General features: G+C 36.8%; 1 long non-coding RNA gene across 1 annotated transcript; it reads right to left on the bottom strand.

Annotated features, from left to right (window-relative positions):
- Positions 1-1,284: 1,284 nt before the first annotated feature.
- On the bottom strand, positions 1,285-7,758 carry LOC108511704 (uncharacterized). Its single transcript, XR_005514151.3, has 2 exons — positions 3,998-7,758; positions 1,285-3,867 (listed from the first exon to the last, which is right to left on the bottom strand). It is a non-coding gene; the product is annotated as an uncharacterized LOC108511704 (long non-coding RNA).
- Between the last annotated feature and the right edge of the window lie 1,701 nt (positions 7,759-9,459).

Below are 9,459 nucleotides of genomic sequence, written 5' to 3'. Positions count from 1 at the left end.
GGCAGGAGACTTGGACGGCAGGAGAAGCACGACAGGGTACTTGTTCACCTTGGGCAGTGGAGCCGTCAGTTGGATTTCCAGGTTGCAACCAGTTGTTGCATTGTCGACTACGGAGGCGGAGTATGTGGCAGCCACAGAGGCGTGCAAGGAACTAATATGGCTTCAGGGCTTGATGAAGGAGCTTGGGAAGGAGCAGAAGGATTGCATGTTATATTCAGATAGTCAAAGTGCAATTCATCTGGCAAAGAATTCAGCTTTCCATTCAAGGACGAAGCATATTGACATACGGTACCACTTCGTGAGGTCATTGCTCGAGCAGGGACTCGTCAAGTTGGAGAAGATTCATACAAGTCAGAATCCTGCAGATATGTTGACGAAGGTCGTCACGGTGGAGAAGCTGAGGAGCTGTTCAGCTTTTGCTGGTCTTCATGCTTGAAGACGTTGAGGAGGCATCGTACCGATTTCACTAGGATGATCCAGTTTCAGTGGGAGCACAGAGGAGAACCAAGTAACAAGAGAATATACCCAAGGTCTCCAAGTGGGAGATTGTTGGGGTATGTGGAGACCTTTAGTGATGAAGAGAATTGAAGGAGAATCAATTCTGAATAGTTCCGTCTGGTGGACTGTCGGAGTCGACTCGAGCTACAGTCGAGTCGACTCGGGAACAGTCGAGTCGACTCGAGGTCTGTCGAGTCGACCCGAGAAGAGAAAAGCCGCAAAAACCATGTTTCTATCTGGACTGTCAGAGTCGACTCGAACTACAGTCGAGTCGACTCGGAGCATCGTCGAGTCGACTCGAGATACAGTGGAGTCGACTCGAGATCGTGCCAGTTAAACTGGAAATTGTCCAGACGTGCTAGAGTCGACTCGGACTTCAGCCGAGTCGACTCGGGCTCGCGGGAAATCATACGGATGAGTTTTTCTTTTGGTGTTTTGTTGGCGTTTCGACGGCTATGATCATCTGAAGGTCTTGAGACTATATATAGGACTCATGAGAGCCCTAGGGTAAAAAAAAAAAAAAGGATTGGCCGTATTTTGAGAGAGACTCTTGTTTGTGAGGCTAGGGTTCTAGAGAAGAAGAAGGATTGGGATCCTACTTCTTGTGCAAAGGAAATTCTGTGTGAATCTCTTATAGATCGATCGCTTGTGATCGTTCGGGTGTGTGCTATCTCTGTAATCAGTTCATCCTTATTGAGATTTGGAGCGGTGGAGGACGTAGGCTATTTGTAGCCGAACCTCGTTACATCTTTGTGTTTGCTTTGCTATTTTCTTCCTTCTTCTTCCTTTGATCTTTGATAATCCGTTGCGGTGCTCAAGTGTTTTACCCTACTGATACCAAGGGGTAATCTTTTGCCCTTCGTAGGCGGAGCGAAGAGGTGATCCTTGAGTCCGGAGTCGAGGGAGCGAGAGAGTGCTTATCCGTTTGTATCTCTCTTGCTTGTCCGACGTCGGTGGCGGCGCTGGTGTGAGTGGGTTCCGGCGTGGGGCGCCGACAATAGTTTATTGGTGAACCCGTAAAACCAATTGTAAAGGTTCGTTGGTGAGCCCGTAAAACCAACATAGGTTCGTTGGTGAGCCCGTAAAACCAACATAGATTTTTGGTGATCCCGGAAAACCAAAGTGTAAAGGTTTTTAGATTGTGAGCCCGAAAAATAATCCAACTGTAATCCGCGGGATTATAGTAAATTTCCAAGGGGTCGCTTGGGGAGTGGACGTAGGTGCTTAGGAGAGCACCGAACCACTATACTTCTTGTGTGTTTGTATTGTGCTTTGTTATATTTCACTAACTCATCAATTGACATAAGTAATATAGTAAAAATTAAGAGAAACCAATTCACCCCCCCCCCCCTCCTCTCTTGGCTTGTCACCTTGGGCAACAAAAAGGAATTGGAACAAAACCTATACATATACAGTATTAATTTATATAACAACCAAGAATATGTAACAAAACTCCCATAATTGTACTTGTATTATATATAAAAATATCATATTTATATTGTCAACTCAAAGAACAGAAAAAAAAAGAGTATACATTATATATAAAACTCCAAAAAGAAGTCTAAGGGCTATTAGTGGTCAATAGCATCATCGTCATTCTCCTTGATTGGTGGAAGCATCGGAAATATATAAGAAAAGGATAGAAACTTTAGAAGTTGAGAATATGAAAATCACAATATATTATAAATCATTAACGCCATATGAAAATATACATGATAATATATGTAGTTATTTAAAATATACAACATATCTTATCAAATTGATATAGTTATTTACTTGGGATGGGACAAACCTCTACAATAAAGATGTAATCTAGTCAAGCTGAGCCCTCATGGTGTGTATCTTTATCTCATAACTCTGTCTCAAAGATTGTATCTTTGTTTGATGGCTTTGCCTCAAGAATTATATCTCTATAGAATGTCGCTGCCTCCAGCATACGAACATTTGTAGTGTTACTAATCTGTCTAGCTTATTGGCTATATCTACTTACTGTAGACATCAGGGTGACTCCAACCTCGTAACTCCTCACTTGATCAAAACACTCCGGTCCCATCAATTCGGTAAACACCTGAGTTTTGATGTGACTAGTCTCTAAACTTGACGACAACTCGTCAACACACCACAATAAGGGATGTAGCCCTGTCTTATATTTAAGAAAAAAATTTACATATTAATGATAGAAATAATGAAACTACAAATCATTGACAAATCTATTTTCAATATATATGATTATATCTCTCGACTCCTCCCGAACAAAGCTGGCATCTAGGTGCGTATAAGTCATTCTATAGAACACCTCACTAGGCTCCTTACCATGCTCTTCTATCTACAAAAAATAGTATATATTATATGATGTATGGTCTATGATACGTAATATGTGATACAAGATAAATGTTCATGATACACATTACATGATACATGCAATATGGTACATGATACATGATACATGGTTTAAAAAGAAGATTAAAGTTTCAATTTGAAGTAGAGAAGTCGAAGAATTTAAATAAGACTCATAAATATTATGATTCATGGTATACAATACATGATACATAGTTTCATTAAGAAGCATAAGAGTTTCAATATAAAATAAATAAGCCTAATCGTTAAGATTTTGTTAATATGCCAAAGAGTATACAAATAAACATACGAATTCTTCTCCATGTATCACATAACTCTTGGAGCCTGATGGTCAGAAACTATGTAAAATACTTGTCCAACTCTACCAATATCGAAATACATCCGATAAATAAAGTAAACAATGTGATATATCTTGTACATATGTGCAATTGATGTTAATAATGCATAACATAGAAAGTATTGAGTGAGCATACACAACTTGTCATCAATTAAAAAACTAGTAGAGAGCAAGCTCCCTCTGCTGATAAGGGTATACATTAGGAGGATAGTAACGAGCAACCTCCTCTTCTATCATATACTCCCTCCTGTAGTCCCTCGTCAACTTTCTCTTATTTACAGTTGAAGGACTTTAGCATTCTGTCATGGATCTCTAGAGGGAGCACAAACTTGCTTTACCACAAAATAAAAAAAATATACAAATGGTAAATTGAATTAGATATTTATGATCATTAGCAAGTTAAAATATGATATCAAATCCAATTCTTAATATGCACAACTCGTAGAAGCTCAACCTTATAAGAAGTAATCATATCATTTAATCTAGCATAGTTGAGCAGACACAGCTGACCCTTTTGCCCAACTAATCCTAAAAAATCTGCTAATATGCTTTCAACCCTCTTGATAGGCTGCCCCATCTGGTTGCATTTGATATTGACCTCTCACCTTCACCGAGTTGTCACACATCCCTTGCTCATATGGATCTCCATTTCATCCTCACTCTCCCCTATCTGTCTAAAAATATACATAAAAAGGAAAAACCATATTCAAAAGTATTAAATATGAATTAAATGATATAAAATCACATATAGTAAAATAATTAAACTATAATTGTAATAAAAATTTAATATCTCAATTAAATTACCTTGGATCTGCAAGTCATCTATAATAACTTCCTCATCTGAGTAATCAAAAGGAGGCTCGTTCTGGAATTAGGGCTGCTGCCCAGATGAGCAAGATCTTGCTTGAAGCTACTAAGACTGTCGTACAAAGGACCATCCTTAGGCTATTGGTATACATAGGGATACTGGGATTCAGGAGCTGCTTGAGTCCATGGGGCTTATGGGGTTGTTGGGACTACTAGGACCGACCAGAAAATAATCCAATCTAAGAATGCTAGAACTCCACATCTCTCAATCATTTTCCTCATGGCATTATGTTACATAATTTACACAAATTAAAATCAATATCAATTAATACAATACTAAATAAATTGTTAATAAGAAACAATATTTATTAAATGAACATGCTAAAAGAAAATAATATTTCACACAATGTATACATCTTAAATATTTCTTACCAATAAGAATCAAGCATCATTCTCTCCTTCAACATCTATCCTAACTAACTTCATCGTCTGAAATGGATTGAAGCCATTACTAGCCAGATCTAGTCTAACAGTAGAAATATTAGAAGCAAAATCAGGATGTTTATCATCAAATGTTTTTCATTTTAAACTATCTATTGGGTGTTTTAATATTCCATCATTTATATGACCTTCATCACGTCATCTTATCAAAGAAGCTATATTCTATGATGGTAGATCCTTTTCAATCTACGTATGAGAGAAAAATAATGCAAAGCTTTGGTCAATTTTTTCATACTTCATATCGTATCCATTTCATTCAATAGATTATCCTCATCTTCTTTATGTGTTACCTATCGTGATGGACTCTTGGTTAACATTTTTATTTTGATATGACATACAGTCATTTGGACAACTGTCAATCTTCTCGTATCCAAGATCAAATTTATTTACTAGTTTCTTAGCTTTATAAAAAGATGATAACAAAGCAACACTTTTCAAAAATACATTCTTTAATAATTAGAGCAATATATTTTAAATAGAATAAATACATAAGAAAAAAATTTTGAAAATTTTTTACAACCCATATATAGTTTTTGATCATAATCTTTTACCAAGTTCCAATACTGATCTACCTTATTATTTAGATGAATGTATAGGATGCTCGACATGTATAGAACCAGTAAATATAGACCTTTCAAACATCTCAACTGTTTCTTGTCCTCCACTAAAATCTCCTAAATTTCAACACCAACTCTTAGAGCATTTCTGAGTAAACCCCTCATATCATCGTTTTCTGCAAAATTTCTTTGCATGTTACTAGATCCAAAAAGAGGTATGTTGTATATAGAAAGGTCAATTATATAGAGATGGCAACATGGACTCTTTATGAAATACCCACTTTGTATAATCGTCTATAAAATCATTCCACACTAAAATTTTTTCAGTTTTTGGAGTAAGAAAAGAATAATTTACACATTTTTAACATGGATATAAAATCTTTTCGTTCGTACTAGCTTTCTTAATAGAAAATTTAATGAAAGTTTGAACTCTATCCAAGTAAGCTTTGCTGGACCTTAACTTATTTATCAAACTTTTGTCAATTATATAAGAAAACTGATTGAAATTACAACTTATCTAAAAAAGTAAAAATAACTAAATATTTAATATTGTATTCAGTAAAAATTAATATAGAAAGGGATAATCATGGCATTCTACTAAAGTATACAAGAGGCTCGGGCCTAGAATTCTATTAAATTTGTTTGACCAAAGTCTAAGTCTAGTCTTTTTTATAGTAAAAAAGGTAAACCCTAGCTAAATAATTTTGATTTACATATTTTTGACATAGATATAGTATTTTTTTTGTTCGTACTAGCTTTCTCAACAGCAAATTTAATAAAAGTTTGAACTCCATCCAAGTAAGCTTTGTTGGACCTCAACTTATTTATCCAACTTTTATCTATTATATAAAAATTCTAATTAAAATTGCAACTTCTAAAAAAATAAAAGTAATTAAATATTTAATATTGGGTTCGGTAAAAATTTATATAGAAAGGGATACCTATGGCATTCTACTAAAGTATATATACAAGAGGCTCGGGCCTAGAATTCTACTAAATTTGTTTGAACAAAGTCTAAGTCTAGTCTTTTTTATAGTGAAAAAGCTAAACCCTAGCTAAATGATTCCGATTTTGATAATGCTAAGTTGGGTCTAGATTCATATTTATGAAATGGGGAAGTAGGATATGATCTAAACAAAACCAAAAATGGTCCTTACCTGACTAACTACATTAAAGGTAGGCATTACATGCTTGATTAGTTCTGGTTACCTAGTTTCTAGTTCATTAATTTGGGTGATCGAGCTCAGAATTTGACCAATTTATTCCCCTTAAGTTCTCTCATGCAACGATTCATTTTGTTACAATTTATGTTGTGTGTCAACCATTACCCAACAGGTGGTGAGGAATAATTGGACCATTTGCAGTCATGTTTATGGATTTTTACAGGAAGCTTTTTCTTATTCCTATTTATTTATAATCATCAAGCTCAAAATACAAGCATTATAAAGTTGTAAATATATCATGTCACAAAAATGATACAAGGGGGGTGAACCTTTTCTTCTCTAATGCTATCCCTTTACTACCATAGAATGATCAAAACGTACCCAAAGTAAATAACATATTGGTCTGGTTCCAGGTCCAACCTTTGTCTCATATCAATCAACTTCTCTAATAAAATAGTAATTAAAGAGAACTTTTGTTTCTGATCATTAGCATTAGTGTCAAATCCCAACCTAGATATTTCAATTATGAGTTTTACCTAGACTAATTTTTATAAATATAATGATATTGGAGAACATTTGGATGTCTGCCTAGATCATTGTACAGTCGTAGATATTGTTCATATCATTATAGTGTAGGTTTGTAGTAGTTAGGAAGCTAATCACATTTTGCTTAATACTCTTCTTTCAAAGCCAAACGTGAAAAAGTTAAGTAGGCCTTTTCAACTGAATGATAATTTATAGCCTAATCAACTAAGAAAAGCTGTGGATTACCAAATAAGGCATAAATTCATAGCAAAATATTAGTGTTAGATTCATAGCAGCATTTGACTTTAGCGTCATTCAGAGCAAAATAGCAACCAAGGCAGTGAAGATCTAAGCATGAATTACCACAGAGAGAAGAGCAGGCTAGCAGAGATCTGAGGGATGATGACAATGTCGTCAACGGAGGGGCTGGTTGGTCGGAGTGATGGGTGGCAGAGATCAGAGCACCCTCAATCGATAGAGGCCGGCGGCAGTGGGTTGAAGGACAAGAACAAGGAAGGGAGACGAGAGAGAGTAGGGGCTGGGAAGGGGAGCTCGATAAGAGTAGGGGCTGGGAGGAGGAAGAGGCCAGTAAAGGTATACTGCTCTTCGATAGAGGAGCTTGGGAGAGGAGAAGGCCGACATCTCTAATAGAGGAGGTTGGGTAAGAAGGAGAAGGAGGCCAAGAGAGGAGGATGATGATAGAGGAGCATTCATGTCTGACGGTGGAACTCAGAGAGGAGGAGGAGATTGAAATTGCGGATCAAGAAATTAGGGCTGGTGGTGGATCGAGGGAGGAAGGGATCGGATTGGATATGGGTGGTGGATGGTGTCTGATGATGCTTGTTAGCGTCATCTTACGAACGGCCTCTCATGATGCTTATTAGCGTCATCTTATGGAAGACTTTCGACAATGTTTACCTAAAAAGCATCGAAAAATGGGATGTTCATACTTGCCGATGCTTATTAGCATCATTAATTGTTGACACTTGTAAAAAACATTGTAGGGTGCAGTTGGCAAATTGCGGACGCTTTTTCCTAGCAATGGCAAGAAAAAGTCGGCAAACCTATTTTTTCCTATAGTGCAAGGTTGATCAGATCACAAACAAACCATCTCAAGATAATGCCGGCAAGAACATTTTTTAATGTAAACGACAAACACCTTCATGTTATTTTTTCCGCCAACCTTTAAGCATCGTAACAATTTCATCTACCATTGAAACATAATATAGGTAAGATCCCAATTAAGTCATAGTAGGTGAGACAGATCAGCTAATATAGACAACGACATTGACAAAACAAACCTGACTCAACTAGCTGGATTTTTTATGAACATCCCTTCATCTTCTCAATTGGCAGCTTCCTCATGTCTTCTCCACTAAACCAATTTTCTTTCACTATACTACTTCAAGTTGTCCTCCAACTCCACTAAACCAACTTTCTTTCTCTACACCAATTCAAGTTGTCCTCAACGTGTTAAGACTATTCAACGGAGCTGTGATGGATTCACTATATGTATATATTTGATAGGACTTCTAAAAAAATTAAGATAAGCAGGGAAAACCATGGGAACTTTGAAACATGCAACAAATACTAACGGCTCGAAGAAGTAGAATAAGATCAAGATGATTGTCGTTGGTCGAGAAGGTAGGTCGACCAATGAAGTAGCAAGAGTAGCAGAGTAAGCAGCAGGACAATTTCCTTCTCATGTAGTGTGGCAACTGTGAGATTCAATAAGATTATTTATGAAGGTTTGAATCTTTTGAATAACAAGATGAGCTGGTAAGTGTTTGGTCCCTTGTTCTATTATCTTTGATGAACTTGTGGGTGCCTGGGAGGGTCTTCAGGTGGCAGTACACAATTTGGTTGCGCACCAGGTGTGGCTAGAAAGAGCCCCAACTAGGCTTGGAACCCTGTCATAGAGAATCAATAAGCCCTCCACGACCCTCTGATGAACACTCAACTTTACCTCATGCTATAATTATCCATGCCCAAATATTTGATATTTACCTTGATAATTACCTTGCCAAAATAAATTTGTTCTCAAGCTATTGAACTCATGCTGTAATTATCCATGACCAATATTTGGGATGCACTGCAAAATCAAACCCAGAACCTCTAGTTGCTAAGTAAAAGGGTGTTAAATCTTCTTCTTACTTTGATGCAAGCAAGGATTGAGAAGGCCCTTAGCCTACAGCAAGTAGTTCTTCTGTAACAAATATGCATCCCTTGGCAACCTTTTTGAGGGCTTCTTACATAATAAAAGATCTCTAAACAACATGACTGTAATAATATTACAGCAAACAACCATGCATGGAAATTTTTGTTTATGGCCGTTCACCAGTATTTGTCGGATCTTAATGCTATGTGTCCAACTTTGTCTAACGGTCCACCCATAATGCTAAGAATTTGGAACCTATTTGGTAGCATTGTTGATTTGTCTTTTTTCTCTCTAAAAATTAGTGAAATACCACCTGTAAATTAGTGAAATATTTGAAAAACTGATCTACCACTAGTAGGATCGACCCATACTCCCCCACTTTTGGCAAACTTGAGATGATGTCCATGAAGACGCTCTCTTATGGATGTTCTGGCATAAGCAAGGTTTCAAGAAGACATCATCGGGCGTAGACCACCAGGTCTTTTCTTCACCAGTGAGCTACTTCAGGATAGTTAATATGGGACCCTTTACCAACCCCTCTCGGATCTTTCATAA

The sequence above is a fragment of the Phoenix dactylifera genome, chromosome 18, assembly GCF_051530095.1.
Source record: "Phoenix dactylifera cultivar Ajwa chromosome 18, Ajwa_hap1_PhDact_Kaust_v1.1, whole genome shotgun sequence".
Classification (NCBI taxonomy): domain Eukaryota; kingdom Viridiplantae; phylum Streptophyta; class Magnoliopsida; order Arecales; family Arecaceae; genus Phoenix; species Phoenix dactylifera.
The sequence above is the reverse complement of the archived record's forward strand: the minus strand, read 5'-3'. Positions and strand labels throughout refer to the sequence as shown.